Raw genomic sequence first — 20,270 nt, forward strand, 5'->3', positions numbered from 1 at the left:
TATACCTCTCCAACATTCACCCTTTATGATGGAACAGGCAATGCTCAAGATCATGTTTCTCGGTTCCTGGAATCATTGGGTGAACAGGAGCACAACCATGTCGTCCGTTTGAAGGAATTTTCAAAGTCTCTGACATGCAGAGCATACACCTGGTACAACAACATCGCACCAGGAAGTATCGCCAGTTGGGGAGAGATGATTAATGCTTTCTACAGAAAATACTTCTTCGTTTCAGAGCAAGTCACTCTCTCTGAACTAGGAAGGATGTATCAAAAGAGCAATGAATATCCCAATGACTATGTGAAAAGGTTCAGAGTTCAATCCTTGGATTGCCACGACCCAGATGTCACAGAGCAGCAACTTGTATACTTATGCATCAACGGAACGATCCCGGTCTATAGGGATTTACTGGAAAATCTCCGCCTCCAGACTTTTTCAGAACTTCATGAAGCAGCTAAGCGATCAGCAACTACCGCACCTGCTTTACTGGAAATATCAAGCTACAAAAACTTAGGAACTACAAGAAACTCGAGGTAACATACGTTTGATCAACAAACAGTACAACCTCCAACCTTCCACAAATGTGGTTGAAGAAGGGAGAAAATGGAAAGCTGAGTCACAATGCAAGCACGCTTCTCCAGCTCTTCTGAAAGCACCAAAGAAAGATAACCAATCTTCAAATGCACAAACCTTGACCCAGCATCAACGAACGGGGAAATGATCGAACAGACTCAAACTTCTCTCTTCTCATGAAGGAGTGATCGAGTTACTGGAAGTCTGGGTTCAAGATGGTGCAATAAAATTGTCGTTCATCAGGAGAGAGAGCCAACTGAAGAAGAAATGGAGAATCCCAGGTACTGTCACCTTCATAGATTCATCAATCTTCCAACAAGAAACTGTAATATTTTGAAGCACATTTTCAAAGAGAAGGTTGATCCACAATAGCTTCAACTGGGGACTAAAGGAGTACACAAGAATCCTCTCCCAATCAGAACCTTTACACTCTCTGAACAACCTATCAAAGAGGCAGTTAAATCCTTGGTCGAATGTGAATTGCTCTATCTGTCGAAGGCACAAAGGAGAGACACGTTCACAGTACTGAACCACATCGTGTCAATAAGTCCATTCCGGAAATACTTCTTGAGCCTCCAGCCACAGACCAAGAGATGTATGACTGGGGACTGCTTACCACAGTCAATCTCAAAAGAAACGAATTTGGAAGAACGTTGATCGATGCTGGCTGTAGGATCAGAATCTCGCAACAACGACATGCTTGCGAAATTACTAGCAATACATCACGAAGACATCGCAGTATGATTTCAGAAATGACATAACAGATGACATTAGCTTAAACGTGAGAAAAATATGATGATCGTGCGAAATTTAGGATGTTTGCGAAGTTAACATTTGTAAGCTTGCGAAAATACCGCAAGCCAGATCCGAAAATAGGGGAAATATGAGCTGTCATCCACTATGTAAACACCTATATAAAGAGAAGAGCAGGAGAGAGAAAGGAGGATACACATTTTAGGATGAGAGAGGGAGACACGATTAGAGAGAGAGAAAACATAATTTGTATTATTATTATCTCCTTCTTCTTCCTTCTTCAACCAAGAGCTCCAAATACTCATTAATGGAGTCTCAATTGTAATTCATATGTAATTACAAACAATCATAGTGAAACCTAACCCCGTGGATGTAGATCACATTGATCGAACCACGTAAATCTTGCGTCTCTCTTTAAAATTTTATCACCTTTATATTTATTTTCACATTAAATAAGTTTAGATCTAGAAATCATAGTCATGATAGTACAAGGGGTGTGTTGTAGGATTTCCTGCAACTACATTTTGGCGCTAGAAACAGGGAACGAGTAAAAGATTTATCCTTCCTGTAACTTGTTGGATCAAGAAATTTCCATGAAGATTAGCTATTGTTCATATTTTTCTAGATCTACAAAGTTTAGGTTCAAAAATGGAAATTTTATGGAAGAAATCACACTTTCAGGGAGTAAACATCATCAACAATTCAAAGACATGAAAAGAGTGAGAGAAAAAAATTAGTTGTTGTGGTGAAATTTAAGGAAAAAAAGAAAGTTTCAGTGGAAGATTTTCATGTTCAGGAGATGAAGGCAAATGTGAAAGAAGTTAAGGAAGGACGAAGAAAAGATAAGAGGCAGATGCTGCAATTTTTATCACAAACAGAAATTCGCACATATGGTTCAAGGCTGAGCAAACAAAAAATAGGTCGCGGGATCAATTCTTGCTTCTCGCATGTTTATTTTTGTTACACGAAATTTATACAGAATTGCTCTCACACAGTTGGAATTTGATTGCTTCACAAGAACTTTGATTATTTCGCAAGAGAGGGTTATCATAGTTGGTATGGTGCGAGAATATGCAAGTAGCAGGTCGCGGGTTCAATTCTTGCCTTTCGCATTTGTTTTTGCTAAGCGACACTTATACTTCATGCAACGTATTTTTCGCGCGAGATTGACAACAACAGCGAATCACATAAAAGCCAAGTACCACTTTCCTTGAACATTTTACTTTTACAGAAAATAAAAGATTTTTGATTTGATTTACAAAAGGCGATATAATCGCAGAATTACAGAAATTTCAGAATTACAAAGATTCCACAATTACAAAAGAAACCGAGAAAAATCTCGCACAGATCAATTTATATATTTTTCTTGAAAATTTTCTTTGTTTCAAATGAGAATGATATCTAACATGGAGAGTAGTAGGAGGCAAAATAAGACCTTCCATCAACAGGCTAGTAAGACCTTCCATCAACAGGCTGCATAAGACCTCATTAGGTTAATTTCCATGAAAGATGTTTATCGGATGAGACGAAACAAGTTATACAAAGGAAATCAAAACAAAGAAAAACGATTTGAACTTGCAATTAAATGAAAATTTTTGATAAAAGAAATGTTGAATACTAATCTAAATTCTTATTTGCATTATAGCACAACATGATGCAGAGAACGCGGGGTATTAATTTCGCAATACATCTTATTCGCAGTCAAGGATGGATACTTCTTATATTTTGAGGATTGAGTACTTCTTATACTTCTTCAAGGATACTTCATACTTCGCGTACTTCTTCAAGGATACTTCATACTTCTTATACTTCAAGGGTTAATACTTCTTATTTACTTCGCAACGCTCCGGAACTTCACAAAAGAATAGAGGCAAGTACGTACTTTTCAAGTCCAATATTCTTTCGCTCGTTCCTCCAACAACTACAACAAGGTGGATTTTTCCTTAAAGATTGCTCTTCAAGCAATATTCAAGAAAAAAGAGGCAAGATGTAGGATCAGAATCTCGCAACAACGACATGCTTGCGAAATTACTAGAAATACATCACGAAGACATCGCAGTATGATTTTAGAAATGACATAACAGATGACATCAGCTTAAACGTAAGAAAAGTATGATGATCGTGCGAAATTTAGGATGTTTGCGAAGTTAACATTTGTAAGCTTGCGAAAATACCGCAAGCCAGATCCGAAAATAGGGGAAATATGAGCTGTCATCCACTATGTAAACACCTATATAAAGAGAAGAGCATGAAATAGAAAGGAGGATACACATTTTAGGATGAGAGAGGGAGACACAATTAGAGAGAGAGAAAACAGAATTTGTATTATTATTATTATCTCCTTCTTCTTCCTTCTTCAACCAAAAGCTCAAAATACTCATTAATGGAGTCTCAATTGTAATTCATATGTAATTACAAAAATCATAGTGAAACCTAACCCCGTGGATGTGGATCACATTGATCGAACCACGTAAATCTTGCGTCTCTCTTTATAATTTTAGCACTTTTATCTTTATTTTCATATCAAATAAGTTTAGATTTAGAAATCATAGTCATGATAGTACAAGGGGTGTGTTGTAGGATTTCCTGCAACTACACTGGCAACGCCATCAACAACATTCCACTAAAAACCATCGTATCCACAGGATCACTCGACAAGAATCTACTCATGCTCCCATCTCAATCAGAGACCTTGAAGGAACTCTCGGAAATACTTATGGCTACATCACTCTCAAAGTGAACATAAGTTCAACCTGGACAGAAACCAAGTTTCACATAATCAGGAAGATCCAGGATATGACATGTCCTTCAGACCAGCGTGGATCCACGCTGAAAAGATGGGTACTTACAAAGCGCCTTTGGTTACACATATCTCCAACGAAGAAAGTTCTGATCCAAAAGATTTGGCGGATGTTCCATCATCAGAGCACTTTGAGGAATTTCGAACTTTGACGAGGTTGAAACAAGAACCTGCAAAAGATGCATACACATTCATCAAAAGGTCATGCACTCAGGAAAGTCTCATTCCTCCCATGTCTATGTCATTTATTTCCTAGCATGCTATTCTAGCATGGGGACTCAATTCTGCTAGCATCTCTGCTATTGCAAAACGCTATAAGTGGGTAATCTCACTTCAACGATATTTTACCAAGTGGTAGAATCTGACATTTCTCCGAATCGAGCATCACACTCAGACATTCATTACTGAGATGATGTTCAAGCACGACAAAGAACAATTTGGGCATTTCTCTGTAGACTTGCAGGAGTGTTCATGTGTGCCACAAAATCAGAAAGCTTTGATGTCTGCACAAGTGTTGAATCCCACTACCGCGACTAAAGGAATGTTGAATCAACGGAAGATAGTTGGTACCCAAACGATCAAACCTAAGATATGCTCAAGGGATATAACGCTTCAACGCTCAAGAAGCCTTCAAATTGTACACCCAATCAAAGAGTACACCTCCTATAACGGCGTATCTAGCTTCAGCATAAATATCTCGACGATGACACACTGATTCAACACCAGCACAATCAAAGAGTAACTAAATTACAATCGTTAATTCTTCATTATCCATCATTCGTCCATGAATGGCACAAACTCCTTCAACATACACTGGGGACTTGATCTTATTGGAATTTGCAATCTGATGTGATTCCATGAAACTTCATCAATGGAACCTCTCTACATCACAAGCCTTGCACGACCAAGGAAATTTTCTCCTCACATCCAAAATGGAGACTACCGCTGTTATCTGCCACAACAACATTGATTCCCTGACGAAGCCACTTCACAGTAAAGTCATATTCAGGAGAATTTGGGTTGAAATCCTATAACATCTTCATATTAGACACATGGTGTTGAAGACTTGGGGCAATGGAATGTATAATAGCATTTCACCCTTCGGAATTCTACTTTGCAGCAAGAATCTCGGCAACATTATATTCACCAATATTCTTGGGAACAGTTCCGTCTCCAGCTGCAACAACGGGCGCATCATAACCATTCACCACATATACCCATGATTGAATATCACACGATTGAAGAAAAGCTCGCATAGCAATTTTCCACCATAAGTAATTGGACCCAGCGAAGACTGGTGCTACGTTAATAAAGATAGCACCTCTGTCCATAAATCAGATCGCTAAAAACAGAGACTTGTTAGGTCTTGAACATGTTTCCTGCTCTGATACCAATTGAAAAAGCAGGGGCCTAACAACACCACCCAATATTTCACTTAACAATCTGTATGGACTAACTCCGAAATACTTTGCTAGAGAATCAACTAGACAGTCAGACTCAATCCAGATAAAAGTATAAGGAGTTAATATCTCTCTCTTGATTTGATTTTTACCCAAGCTAAAAACAATAGCGAGTCTTTATCAAATACAAGGAATAATTGTACGGTACCAAAGACCAATGTCCAAGGATCAATCAATATCAATCAACAACCAAAGGTTTGGATTTCCAATTGATGATCACAATCGCACAACCTGTATTATTTCAATTATATAAAATATAATGCGGAAAAGAAATAACACAGACACCAGATTTTTGTTAACGAGGAAACCGCAAATGCAGAAAAACCCCGGGACCTAGTCCAGATTGAATACACGCTATATTAAGCCGCTACAGACACTAGCCTACTGCAAACTAACTTCGGACTGGACTATAGTTGAACCCAAATCAGTCTCCCACCGATCCAAGGTACAGTTGTACTCCTACGCCTATGATCCCAGCAGGATACTACGCACTTGATTCCCTTAGATGATCTCACCCACAACCAAGAGTTGTTGTAACCCAAAATCACAGACTTGGTAATAAACAGATCTGTCTCACACAGAAAAGTCTATAAAGGGATAAATCTGTCTCCCACAGATAAACCCTAGGTTTTGTTCCGTATTTTGATATGAAATCAAGGTGAACATGAACCAATTGATAATCCGGTCTTATATACCCGAAGAACATCCTAGATTAATGATTCACCTCTCTACAATCCTTCCTGACTACACAAGCGGATTGTCGAGGAATCACAAACAGTGAGACGAAGATGTTTGTGACTTCTTTATCTTGCCTATCTGAGAACTCTCACGATCTCAAGCCAATCAATCGATTGTACTCGTACGATAGAAGATGCAAGATCAGATCACACAACTACGATAAAGTAGTATCGGTCTGGCTTAAAATCCCAATGAAGTCTTTAAGTCGTTAACCTGATTTTAGAGAAGAAAATCAAAGGTTAATGGAGATCGTCTCTAGCGGGCGCACTAGTAGCACACAGACGTGTGGGGATTAGTTTTGTATAATGATAGATGTCTCCTTTATATAGCCTTCAAATCAGGGTTTTTTCCTTAGTTACAAAGCAATCCTTATTCACCATTAGATGAAAACCTGATTTAGATTCAAGATAATGTTTCTCAACCGTTAGATCGAAAACTTAGCTTGTCACACACACTTGGGTAGATGTTTACTGGGTTCGTGAAAACCATGCCAAAACGTGTACGTGTATGTTGGTTCAACATAGTAACCCAAAAGGTTAACCATATGAGCATTTCATATTAACCTTGTTCTTCTTCACCATAACTAGTTCAAATGACTCAAATGAACTAGTTAAAGACTTGTTCAATTGCTATGAGATCTTATGTAACTACACAAGACACAATTGAAACAAAGATGATTCGATTCGATTGAATCGGCTCATGAACATTATAGCCACGGTTTGCATAAAGTATTCCTTAGTAATTTAATGTTTCATGTTCAGAGCACATCTTTAGATCATAACCTCTTAAGTTCACAAACAAGTTCGCGGACTTAAGTTAATCGGTTGAGTTTTCCAAACTCAGCTGAAATTCTCGGAAAGAGAACTTCCGCCAGTTCGCGGACTTAGCACACAAACGAGTTTTGGAAAATCCAGCAGAAATTCTCGGTCGAGAACTTCCGAAAGTTCCCGGACTGAGTCTGCGAACTAGGTTCGCGGACTTGGCAAGCCAATTCCACAATCCTCCCGATTTCTCTTGATCAACAAAGTTCGAAAACTTCGATTCAAGGAATACATGGTTATGTAATCTAAACTCTCATTTCAATCATTGAGACATTCTCCGAGGATGATATGTAGACGTTATTCACAGACCGATTCACGTCAGAGAAATTCTCAAAGTGATTGAAACTTTTCATGACTTTCATCACAAGGTGAAGATAAACTTGATGAAAGCGAAACGCTTCACCAACACACGATTTCGAGATAAAAGATAAGCAATTAATGCTCAGCTCGAAACATCAAATGTGTATGATCGAATCTATATAGCATACGACTTTTGTCTCATAAGAAGTAGGAGATAGAAGAGATATACTTTTGAGTGATAGATAAGTTCAAGTCTCCACATACCTTTTTGTTGATGAAGTTCCACGGTTCCTTGTATAGATCTTCGTCGTTGTATAATGAATCGCCATGAAGTCCTTGAGCTCAACTACACTTTTCTATCCTAGTCCGAGACTTAGCTATGTATGCTAGAAATCAAGACTTATAGTTTTGATCACTAACATTGACAAACATGCTTGAGATAGCAATGCATGCGAGGTTGACCGAGCTATGCTCTAACATTCTCCCTCTTTGTCAATTTTAGTGACAAAACTATTAATACATATGGAATACAAAAAAGATAATCTTTAGTGGCTCTTGTTCCATAGTCTAATCTTCAACGCTCCTTGAAATCTTCGTCCTTCCAAGTACTCCAATGATCCCAAAGGTTGTAAGTTTAACACCATCGTTGTTGAAGATCCGTAGCTATAACAATGAGAGAAATCGAGATTCTCGACCATATTATACAGTGTCATAGTATTATTATATAACATCAAAGTACAATTGTATCACGACTTTAACAATAATAATACGGTGATATGTATCACTCCCCCTTAGTCAATACTCTATCTCGATCATGGAAACCACTCCCCCTTACACAATGATCCGAAAACCATATGTATTTGTAGTGTGAACTACAATATTTCTCCCCCTTTTTGTCAATCAAATTGGCAAAGGTACAAGAATGGGATCATAATGAAATTTACACAAGAGACATTTCATGACCAAAATAAACATACATACCAACTTAATTTAGATGCAATCTAATAGCCGAAGCTAACAACATTCATCAAGGAGTTTTAAGATACAAGATAACCCCTGTAAAATTCCACAACCGCACTCCCCGCAAGATATTACCATTAAGCACAATTTCAAAAGAACTCTCCCCCATTTGATGTCATTCCCGAGAGAACAACAAGAGCGACCTTAATTTCGAAAGAAAAGAAGGATTTTTTACTGGACACCAAAAACCATAGGAATGATTTTCTATATCCAAAGCTCAACCAAATTAACCACAGGTAAACCCATGATTAATTCAATTGGAATACACAACTAAATCAAACCACAAAAGTGATCAATTTAATTGAAAGTGATCAACATAAGTAAACTCACGGAGCTACGACTAAGTCAGTCACACGGAGATGACTAACTTAACCGTTCAAATACTCAACATAAGGAAAACCTTACGGAATATATGACTACATTAACCAAAGAACATGATAGTGTATCCTTTCATATACTCAACACAAGAACTTGTGGTATATATGAAAACTCAACTAGATTAATTACAAGAGAACCTATAATTAATCTAATTGGAATACAAATAACCAAACTAATCATCGAAGTAATCAATTTAATTATTTTGGGCTCAACATAAGAGAACTTATGGAACCCCGACTAAGTTCATCATAGAATATGACAACCTTAACCGTACATGTACTCAACATAAGAAAGAAAACTTATGGAGTACAAACTAAATAACCAAACTAGTTGATTAGTTTAGTTTCTAAACTAATCAACATATAACATCTTATAGAACAACCAACAAAGCCAAGGTAAATCGACTTAGTTGTAAGGTGCTCAACATAAGACACACAATGGAGTCTTCACGGTAAAACATAATAAAATGGATCAATGAAGATCAATACCATGGATAACATACAAGGATCTATTCTATTTTCCGTCATAACGACATAATAGACTTTATCCTTATTGAACAAAAAATTTTATCCTATTTTCCATCAAATACATGACTGCATAGGCATAACTTTTGTATATGTCAAAAGTCCATTCGTCCTTTCATCCATACGAATACCGATTCATGAACGACTTTACTTTTGACTGCAATATGGGACTTTCAAGTTCACGGACGTAAACAATACATTGATAGACGCATTTATGTGTCTAATATAACTCATTAGTATATATTGTTAGTGCTCGATATCGTACTTATTTGTTTATTTTATTTATTTGTAGGTGTTTTTGGAAGAATAAGGCTTTGTGGCGAAATTGGCTAAAAATGCGGCATTTGGACCTCCGTTGATAACTACCAGAAGCACCCCAGAAGTATGTTGGAGACACCCCAGAAATACCCCGGAGGAACCCCGAAAAAGTGCGGAAAACATCCCAGAAGAATTGCTAAAGGCACCCACTTGATAAGGGGTGACCACTTGTTGTTCGCACCCCATCAGAGGATAGGGGGACACCCTTCTTCTTCACGTTCAAAACAGAAAAATGGCGGGAAATTTGGAGTTCACAGCAGTAAATTAGAGTTTGGATTTTTGACGTGATTTTATGAGATTCAACACTGGATTTCGATTGGGCTGGACTCTAATAGACTTAACTGGGCTTCTATGGGCAATTTCCTTGATCCAATTGGGTTGGAATAGCCGGGAGAAGAGATCAAAGTCCAAACAGGATACCGCTTCTCTGTTTAGGGTTCAAGAATTGTTTGAGAGATTTATGGGATATTCTTACGTGAGATACACGTCAAATCAGTTTAGTCCAAGTCATAGAAGAGATTTGTGACAAGAGAATAGCTAACAAAACAGTGGGACGCAACAAAAAGGGAATTATTCTCCCAATTGCCTGTAAAGAATAATGGAGATTATTCTCGGATTTGATCGAGTTTCTAGGGAGTTGGATAGTTATAAATAGCTGTGTTTTCATCATAGAAGGGTTAGAAAACCTTAGGAGAGAGTTTAGAGTCCAGGAGAGCCGAGGAGAAGCGATTACAGAGAAGACAGTGTTGCTGCTGCTGCTGCCATTGAAGAGCTTCAAGAACACGAAGAACAGACTCACATAGTCAGTCGTTCTTCAGCAGTCTTAAATAACAATACCAGTGCCGTTCTTTTACAGCAGTAAAGGATTATCGTTTACAGCAGTCTTCAATAGCACTTACCCCTTTGTAACAGTGACGCTGTAACACTTCTACAGCGTTGCTAATTCCTGTTTCATCTTATATACATCAATAAAAACACCTATTTTAGCCATGAATTTATCTTGTGAGTGTGTTTTTGGGATGAGGAGCTAAACCTATTAGCCGAGACAACGGAGGAAGCCATTGTCCTAGATTAATTGGTATAATTCTATTTTTATTATTTATTTGCAATATTTTTTATATGATTATTTGCATGGAATTGAAATAGATAAATTGATTTTTATTGAGTAGTTGTGAAATATTTTGATGAAGCATGCTGGGTTTTTTAAAACTTTTGATATTTCATACTCTGTGATTACAATTATTACTTCAAAAATTTATTATAGGCAAATATTAGAATCACTTGAAAAGGAAAAAATTGCATGAATATTGAATAGAATTTATCATTTAATGGGACAATGGTGGAATCCAGAGTCTTGGTGTTTTTCTCTATAACTTTGAACAACTTTATTTAATTGTCTAGTTTAATTTAAATCTAAAAATTGTTTTCTTCACAAGTCCGAAAAGACCCAGTTTTACCACTATTACTACAACCATTTTAAAAAACCATCAAATTTTTGGCGCCGCCGACGCGGATTTGTGTTTAGGTAGCATTTTTTTAGATTTATTTTTTATTATTATTGTTATTTGTTCCTTTTTACGTTTCTTTTTGTGTCTTTGATTTACAGGTTCGAAGTGGAATACTAAGGACTTGGGAACAAAAAGCTAAAAGCTAAAAGCTAAAAGAGAAGAAAAAAAAGACATAATTTTTTTTTAGGATTTAATTTTTATTATTATTATTTTTTTGTATATAGCTTTTATTTTTATTTATTTTAGAATTTGTAAATAGGCTTTATTTTTCATAACTTTTGTAATTTTTGGACTTTTTATTTGGACTTTATTCTGGACTTTCGGACATTTTTTTTTATTTTTATTTTTTTAACCCTACGGAAGGGTCTTATTATTAATAAAAAAAAATTAAATATAAACTGTTTGCAGGGAAGGACGACGATTACAATATCGTCTCGGCCCCTCGGGTTCGTACATGACATAGGAGTCGTGGCCCGAGTCGACTTCAATGGTTCATCCCCCGTCTGGTACGGGAGGTAAGCTTTCGAAACACCCGTGAATCCCCTGTTAGCGGGTTTAGTGTATTCCTTAAGGTGATTCATTGATTGAGGACGAATTTGAACTGTTTTTAAATTCCTAGTAAAGGGAAAGGACTGGCCAATACAAGATAAGGGTTCGGATTTCATCACCGCTCCATTCTTGCCCGCCTTAGGAAAACGAAACCTAACGCGAACCCAAGCTTAAAAAGTGACTAGAACGAGACCGATAGGGTATCGCGCTTATCAGGAAATTTTTTCAAAGGATATTGGTTACTTTCTTAAGCACACCTCGAAGTTCATGATGGTTTCTGTGAGTTAAATGCGTGACTACGCCGCCTTGTGATAGCGGTGAGGCCTTGGGTATCAAAGCTCCACTGAGCTTCCCTCGCCTCAATTCAAATTACTTTGACTCAGATTGATTCCAGAGGGGTTTGCTTAAATTGTAACGAATTCCCTTCCGAGAGATAGAAGCAAGTCTAGAAACAATCTAAGTGAAGCCATCATGCTTTTTGTTTGCTAGAAATCTTTAGGTTTGTTTTGGTGGAGTCGAGTCGTCCTTGTTTGTGGTTGTGTAGAATTCCCTTGCAATTAAGAATGTCGAACTGGTATGATAGAAGCCAATACAATGAGTATCGACCTGAATTTGAATATGGACATCATCAGTTTTATGACCATGGTGGGAATAGTAGTTGGGAACGCCAACCTTTTCAAGGTTATGGTTCATACCATGGTGAGCTTGATTACTATCCACACGCGAATTGGTCTTACGAGCAAGAAAATCAGGAACACTGTAGTACTGGTTACTCGTTTTTGGAAACTAGTCCTGATTATGATATTTCTGAACCTGTTCCATCTCTAGAAGAGACCCAACAACGGATTGAAAGGACGTATAAACGTTTAGTTGCAATGAATATTTCAAAGGAAGAGTGTACACGATATTCTGAGATGATAAACGAGAGTGGTGAACGTATAAGTGTTATGCTCAGTGAAATTCAGGCACGTCTAGAGGCAGAAAATGAACAGTTGGCTAATGCTGCTCGAAATAATCTAAATTTCCAAAATAGGGTTTCTAATTCTACCCTTGATATCAATAGTGAATATTTGCCTAATTTAGAGGACGAGACTAGAATAAAAGACACTACTTATTTAGATAAGGTTCAATCATCTTTGTACTATTATGATGATGAGGATAGTAGTAATGAAGAATCTGAAATATGTAGGCATAGTGATCAGGAATCTATTAATCCAATTGAGCTTTATAATGATTATATTATTTCTAGTTCAAATCCAAATAATTTTTATGATTATTCACCTATTCAAAAGGACGAGGATTTGATTAGGGATACCACCGTTTTAGACGATGTAGTTTTTCCTTTTGATTACGAAGCCGATAGTGGTTTAGAGGAACGGGTTTATTCCGAAAATGCTGTTTTAGAGTCTAGCGACAGTATTAGATGAAGAAGATATACCCGTAGAGATGAGTAAAGATGCACTACCTGATAATAAATTAGAAGAATCAATTGACCATTTTCAAGAATCTAATGATCCAGAAATTAGGGAGATTGTAACTAGTCTATCTAGAGACACTGAAAACTCTAAGTTTGGGGGTGATTATCACCTTCCTAGTGCCTTACCTTTAGTTCTCAGAAAGTCCCTTCACTTAGGACTTGATATCTGTGCCTCGACAATTTTATAAGATTACCTTCATACTCGTTTTCCCGAACCTAATGATGTCCAGGAAGAAGTTCAGTCGTTAGAAACCCATCCTCTGGTTGATGTGGTTTTCCCAGGCTATGATCCCCAGATTGACTTTGTTTTCCCACAAAATAGTTTTCTTCCAACTGTGGGAACGTTTATATTCCAAATGTGTTGAATATTAAGTTGTGAGACTAAACCTAAATGCTTTAGGAAATTAGAATCGACACATTTGCTTGAGAATGACCACTACTCTCATTGTGATCAATTACGTAAGTCAAATCTTATTGACTTAGAGGATCCTCAGTTATTTAGGTTATTATTGTGCGTTTCCAAGATCATATTTGAGTTTTTCCAGACTCTAGGACCTAATGATTCGGATCCCACCTATGAAGAAACGCAGCCAATGAAAATTTTCTATGTAAACCCTTTCATAGAACCTGAACCTGAACCACAATTAGATATAAATTTCTTAATCAGGAAACTAGGTAAGGGCATGCTATTCTTGTTCATTTTCTTGGTTTACTGCGGTTTCCTTTGGTCAGCTCTATTTGGTTTTGAAGACCCACAGTTATTTCGGCTACTGTTATACGGTTCGAGTTGACTAATCCTTTCCAATGTCTGGCTGAGGACTTTAAACTTAGCACTCCTTGGGAGGTAACCCAATCTCATGCAACACGGTAATATATTTCCTTAACTCCTTTGCTTCAAATAGTAACAGTTTCTCCTTGTTCATACTTTTAATTTTATCTTTAGAACATTGAGGACAATGTTAGATTTAAGTTTGGGGGTATGGGAGAAACTTTTTAGTTGCAGTATGAATAAATAAACTCCAGAACCTAGAAATTTATGCCTATTGAGGATTGCACTAACTAATCTAAGTGGATGGAAGCATTTTGGTTGTAGGAGTTGAGGAACCAATCTGATTAGATGGCAACATCTAAAGAGTCTATTCATAAAAGCACAGAGCTCAGTTGTTAGGAATAACATGATAGTTTCACCATATCTCGTTGAGTCCTTTTCACTTCTTTTTTGATGTTGTTTTCTTTTTAAATATGTTTCTAAGTGATTTGGGGGGCTCACGATTCAAGTTGTTACCAATGCTAGGGTGAATTAGAGTGATTGAGATACCATGAAAAAAAATTTGAAAAAAAAATAAAAGAAGTTTTAAAAAAATAAAAAATAAAAATTGAGACCAGACCATTTGACCAAAAGGAATAAATTCAATAAAGTCGACCACTGGTACCCTTGTATATGCCAGTTGTGTTGACCTAGAGTTAGGTTATCGACCACTGATACCCTTGTATATGCCAGTGTATTGATATTAGTCAGACTAGTATCTCAATCCATTAGGATAGGTTCATTTTGGCGGAGGCCTTCAGACAGATATGGGAAACACCGTTCACTTAGTAAACATCAAAACCATCTATGTTTTTCTATATCCATATTCTTGATCTATCCGTGTGATTAGTTTTGACTCCGGATATTGATGTCCATAGTGCGACTATCTTAGTAGAGCTCTGTCACTTTATATGAATTTTAGTATGCTTGAGTGAAAACTCGTGTACAACAATTGGAATTTCGCATCAGGGTACTTCTTCCTGTAGTCAATAAGTATGCCAACCAAGGAGATTCTTTAGTGCCTTCCAAGGTTCTGCGTAGATAGCTAAGGTCTGGCGTACAGGTTTTGTGGGTGTATCTCTTGTAAGCCCTCCCGAGACTATAACTCGGCCACTAGGGACACCTAGGGGTTTAAAGGCTTATTGCATACGCTAAATGAAATCGACGATGCCTGCGACAGTGAGTTAGGATTTTATTTTGTAGTTTTGATTTGCTCGGGACTAGCAAATAATAAGTTTGGGGGTATTTGATAGACGCATTTATGTGTCTAATATAGCTCATTTGTATATACTGTTAGTGCTCGATATCGTACTTATTTGGTTATTTTATTTATTTGTAGGTGTTTTTGGAAGAATAAGGCTTTGTGGCGAAATTGGCTAAAAATGCGGCATTTGGACCTCCGTTGATAACTACCAGAAGCACCCCAGAAGTATGTTGGAGACACCCCAGAAATACCCCGGAGGAACCCCGAAAAAGTGCGGAAAACATCCCAGAAGAATTTCTAAAGGCACCCACTTGATAAGGGGTGACCACTTGTTGTTCGCACCCCATCAGAGGATAGGGGGACACCCTTCTTCTTCACGTTCAAAACAGAAAAATGGCGGGAAATTTGGAGTTCACAGCAGTAAATTAGAGTTTGGATTTTTGACGTGATTTTATGAGATTCAACACTGGATTTCGATTGGGCTGGACTCTAATAGACTTAACTGGGCTTCTATGGGCAATTTCCTCGATCCAATTGGGTTGGAATAGCCGGGAGAAGAGATCAAAGTCCAAACAGGATACCGCTTCTCTGTTTAGGGTTCAAGAATTGTTTGAGAGATTTATGGGATATTCTTACGTGAGATACACGTCAAATCAGTTTAGTCCAAGTCATAGAAGAGATTTGTGACAAGAGAATAGCTAACAAAACAGTGGGACGCAACAAAAAGGGAATTATTCTCCCAACTGCCTGTAAAGAATAATGGAGATTATTCTCGGATTTGATCGAGTTTCTAGGGAGTTGGATAGTTATAAATAGCTGTGTTTTCATCATAGAAGGGTTAGAAAACCTTAGGAGAGAGTTTAGAGTCCAAGAGAGCCGAGGAGAAGCGATTACAGAGAAGACAGTGTTGCTGCTGCTGCTGCCATTGAAGAGCTTCAAGAACACGAAGAACAGACTCACATAGTCAGTCGTTCTTCAGCAGTCTTAAATAACAATACCAGTGCCGTTCTTTTACAACAGTAAAGGCTTATCGTTTACAGCATTCTTCAATAGCACTTACCCCTTTGTAACAGTGACGCTGTAACACTTCTACAGCGTTGCTAATTCCTGTTTCATCTTATATACATCAATAAAAACACCTATTTTAGCCATGAATTTATCTTGTGAGTGTGTTTTTGGGATGAGGAGCTACACCTATTATCCTAGGAAACGGAGGAAGCCATTGTCCCTGATTAATTGGTATAATTCTATTTTTATTATTTATTTGCAATATTTTTATATGATTATTTGCATGGAATTGAAATAGATAAATTGATTTTTGTTGAGTAGTTGTGAAATATTTTGATGAAGCATGCTGGGTTTTTTAAAACTTTTGATATTTCATACTCTGTGATTACAATTATTACTTCAAAAATTTATTATAGGCAAATATTAGAATCACTTGAAAAGGAAAAAATTGCATGAATATTGAATAGAATTTATCATTTAATGGGACAATGGTGGAATCCAGAGTCTTGGTGTTTTTCTCTATAACTTTGAACAACTTTATTTAATTGTCTAGTTTAATTTAAATCTAAAAATTGTTTTCTTCACAAGTCTGAAAAGACCCAGTTTTAACACTATTACTACAACCATTTTAAAAAACCATCATACATATCCCATAAAAATATTGCAATATCACAAACCATTAAAATACTGCAATAAACATCATCCTCCAAATATTTTTAGAATTTATATAGCAATAAACCTAAAAAATAACATAAGAAGATGAAAACAAAAATAGCTATGTGTAGTCACAATCATCGCTATTCAAAGCACTAGTTGTTCTTCCAACTAATCCAAAAAGAAGACATCCTAGGCGACAATGCCTTTGAGAAATTCAACATCATTCCCAAACTCCTTGTTGTCAACAGTCATTGGAAAATACGGTTCACGAAGATAGGAGTTTAAATCAACGAACTGTCTTGGATGATTATGTCGTACCAAGGCTCTCTGAATTTCTAAGGACTTTGACACAAAAGCCTTTATTTCACGAATCTCCTTTCTTACTTCCTTCAACTCATCAAGAACATCGGAAAACTTCTGAGAGTTAGAAGGCACGGCCCTGGGATTTCTTGTATTCCTTCTTTTTCTTTTCAGGGACTTAGAAACAGGAGATTTTTCTTTTTCCTTGATTGAAGATTTAACAATCATGTTGACACCCTTTCCATATGACATGGTACTTTGAGAACAGTTATAAACAAATGGATTTGTGTGATTGAATCACTCAACTCAACAAGCAATCTTATATGGGATGTCAAAAAGGAAAAAGCAATCTTATTGACAGGTTCGTATACGCCCAAATCTAAAACCCTATAAAGAGTAGAATTGTCGATAATAACCCTTTATTTTATTTGATAGACAGAAAATAACAAATCTAAGAAAAGAAGGAAAAACTTTACTGAAGCCTGAATCAGCACTCAATCTTGTCTCTTTTCGATCAGGCACATGAGACAAGATTTTCCCAACAACACAATCAAGTTGTGTTGCGACGAACAGCAATTTGTCCATCTTTTTCCTCAAGGGAGGAATCTTTAGACTGCTGTCTATCAAAACGATTCGACCGTACTTTCTTTTCAAATGGTCTTACTCTATCTCCGGAAACCAACTTCTTAGACGAAGATAAGATCCTACATACCTCGACTGAACTTCTGAGCAAGTTTCAGCTTCCTTACTAATCGATATGCTCTTTGTTGAAGTTTGTTGGCGTGTCTTATTTTGTGCTTGTACTTGTAACACCTTGATAGTTCGTGTCCCTTCATCGAACAAAACGAACACGTCAAACTTGGATAGTATTCAGGCATCTGAGATGTGCAAGCAGCTAGACATACAGTAGGTCCTGAAACATTACTGATAGGGTTTCCAGTTAGAGAATCTTCCAGCTTGATTGGGTTTCCTTCTTATCCGAACCCATTGAGGATGATATATGTATTGCTACAAGTATCAAAATCGATGTTTTCACCAAGGAGCCCTACACTTGATTTCCTATCTTCATCGGAATCATAGGTTTCAGACATTTCATCAAGTGTTACAGCTAGACCTTTGTTCCCAGTGTATTTTTTACGATTTGAGCATTCTTTAGCAGAATGGCCAAAACCCTTACACTTAAAGAACTGAGGCATGTCCTTGTCATCAGCCTCGTCAGCATCCCTGTTTTTAGGAGGTACGTGGCCGTGAGGTTTGTCTGATGACCTAGGTTTGTTTGAAAACCGTTTACTTCTCTTCAACAGAAGATCCCTAAACTATCTTGTGATCAAGGAGACAGACTTGTCAAGGTCTTCATCTGAAAAATCATTCTCAGACTAATCATCCTCAGAGACATGAACACTTTTACCTTTGGCAAGTAATTTAGTGCTCTTCTGTGCTTTAAAGGCAACATCCTTACCGACTTTGGATGTATCCTCATGGTCAAAGATCTTTAGCTTCCCAACCAAGGTGTTTCTGGAAAGATTATTGAGGTTATTCCCCTCAACGATGGCATGCTTCTTAGACTCGTATCTAGATAGCAGCGATCTGAGAATTTTCATCACAATGTCCTTTTCAGGAATAGTTTTACTCAATGCAAAAGATGCATTAACAATTTCAGACACTTTGTGATTAAACTCATCAAATGTTTCTTCATCTTCCATACGAAGGTTCTCCCAATCGGAATTAAGGTTTTGAAGCCTAGCTTCCCTTTCACTGGAGTTTCCTTCAAATACAGTTTCTTCGATATCCCAAGCATCTTTAGACCTAGTGCAATTAGACACATGGTGTTAAAGACTTGGGGAAATGGCATGTATGATAGCATTTAACCCTTCAGAATTCTGCTTTGCAGCAAGAATCTCGACAGCATTATATTCACCAATATTCTTGGGAACAGTTCTGTCTCCAGCTGCAACAACGGGCGCATCGTAACCATTCACTACATATACCCATGGTTGAAAATCACGCGATTGAAGAAAAGCTCGCATAACAATTTTTCACCATAAGTAATTGGAGCCATCGAAGACTGGTGGTACGTTAATAGAGATAGCACCTCTGTCCATAAAGTTAGATCGCTACAAACACAGACTTGTTAGGTCTTGAACGTGTTTGCCTGCTATGATACCAATTGAAAAAGAGGGGGTCTAACAACACCACCAAATATTACGCTTAGCAATATGTATGGACTAACTCCGAAATACTTTGCTAGAGAATCAACTAGACAGTCAGACTCAATCTAGATAAAAGTATCTCAAGGAGTTAATATCTCTCTCTTGATTTGATTTTTACTCAAGCTAACAACAATAGAGAGTCTTTATCAAATACAAGGAATACTTGGACGGTACCAAAGACCAATGTCCAAGGATCAATCAATATCAATCAACAACCAAAGGTTGGATTTCCAATTGATGATCACAAACACACAACCTGTATTATTTCAATTATATAAAATATAATGCGGAAAATAAATAACACAGACACCAGAAATTTTGTTAACGAGTAAATCGCAAATACAGAAAAACCCCGGGACCTAGTCCAGATTGAATACACACTGTATTAAGCCTCTACAGACACTAGCCTACTGCAAACTAACTTCGGACTAGACTATAGTTGAACCCCAATCAGTCTCCCACCGATCCAAGGTACAGTTGTACTCCTACGCCTCTGATCCCAACAGGATACTACGCACTTTATTCCCTTAGCTGATCTCACCCACAACCAAGAGTTGTTGTAACCTAAAATCACATACTTGATAATAAACAGATCTGTCTCACACAGAAAAGTCTATAAAAGGATAAATCTGTCTACCACAGATAAACCCTAGGTTTTGTTCCGTCTTTTGATATGAAATCAAGGTGAAATGAACCAATTGATAATCCGGTCTTATATTCCCGAAGAACAACTTAGATTAATCAATCACCTCTCTACAATCCTTCCTGACTACACAAGCGGATTGTCGAGGAATCACAAACAGTGAGACAAATATGTTTGTGACTTCTTTATCTTGCCTATCGGACAACTCTCACGATCTCAAG

The sequence above is a fragment of the Papaver somniferum genome, unplaced genomic scaffold (genome assembly GCF_003573695.1).
Source record: "Papaver somniferum cultivar HN1 unplaced genomic scaffold, ASM357369v1 unplaced-scaffold_132, whole genome shotgun sequence".
NCBI classification, from domain to species: domain Eukaryota; kingdom Viridiplantae; phylum Streptophyta; class Magnoliopsida; order Ranunculales; family Papaveraceae; genus Papaver; species Papaver somniferum.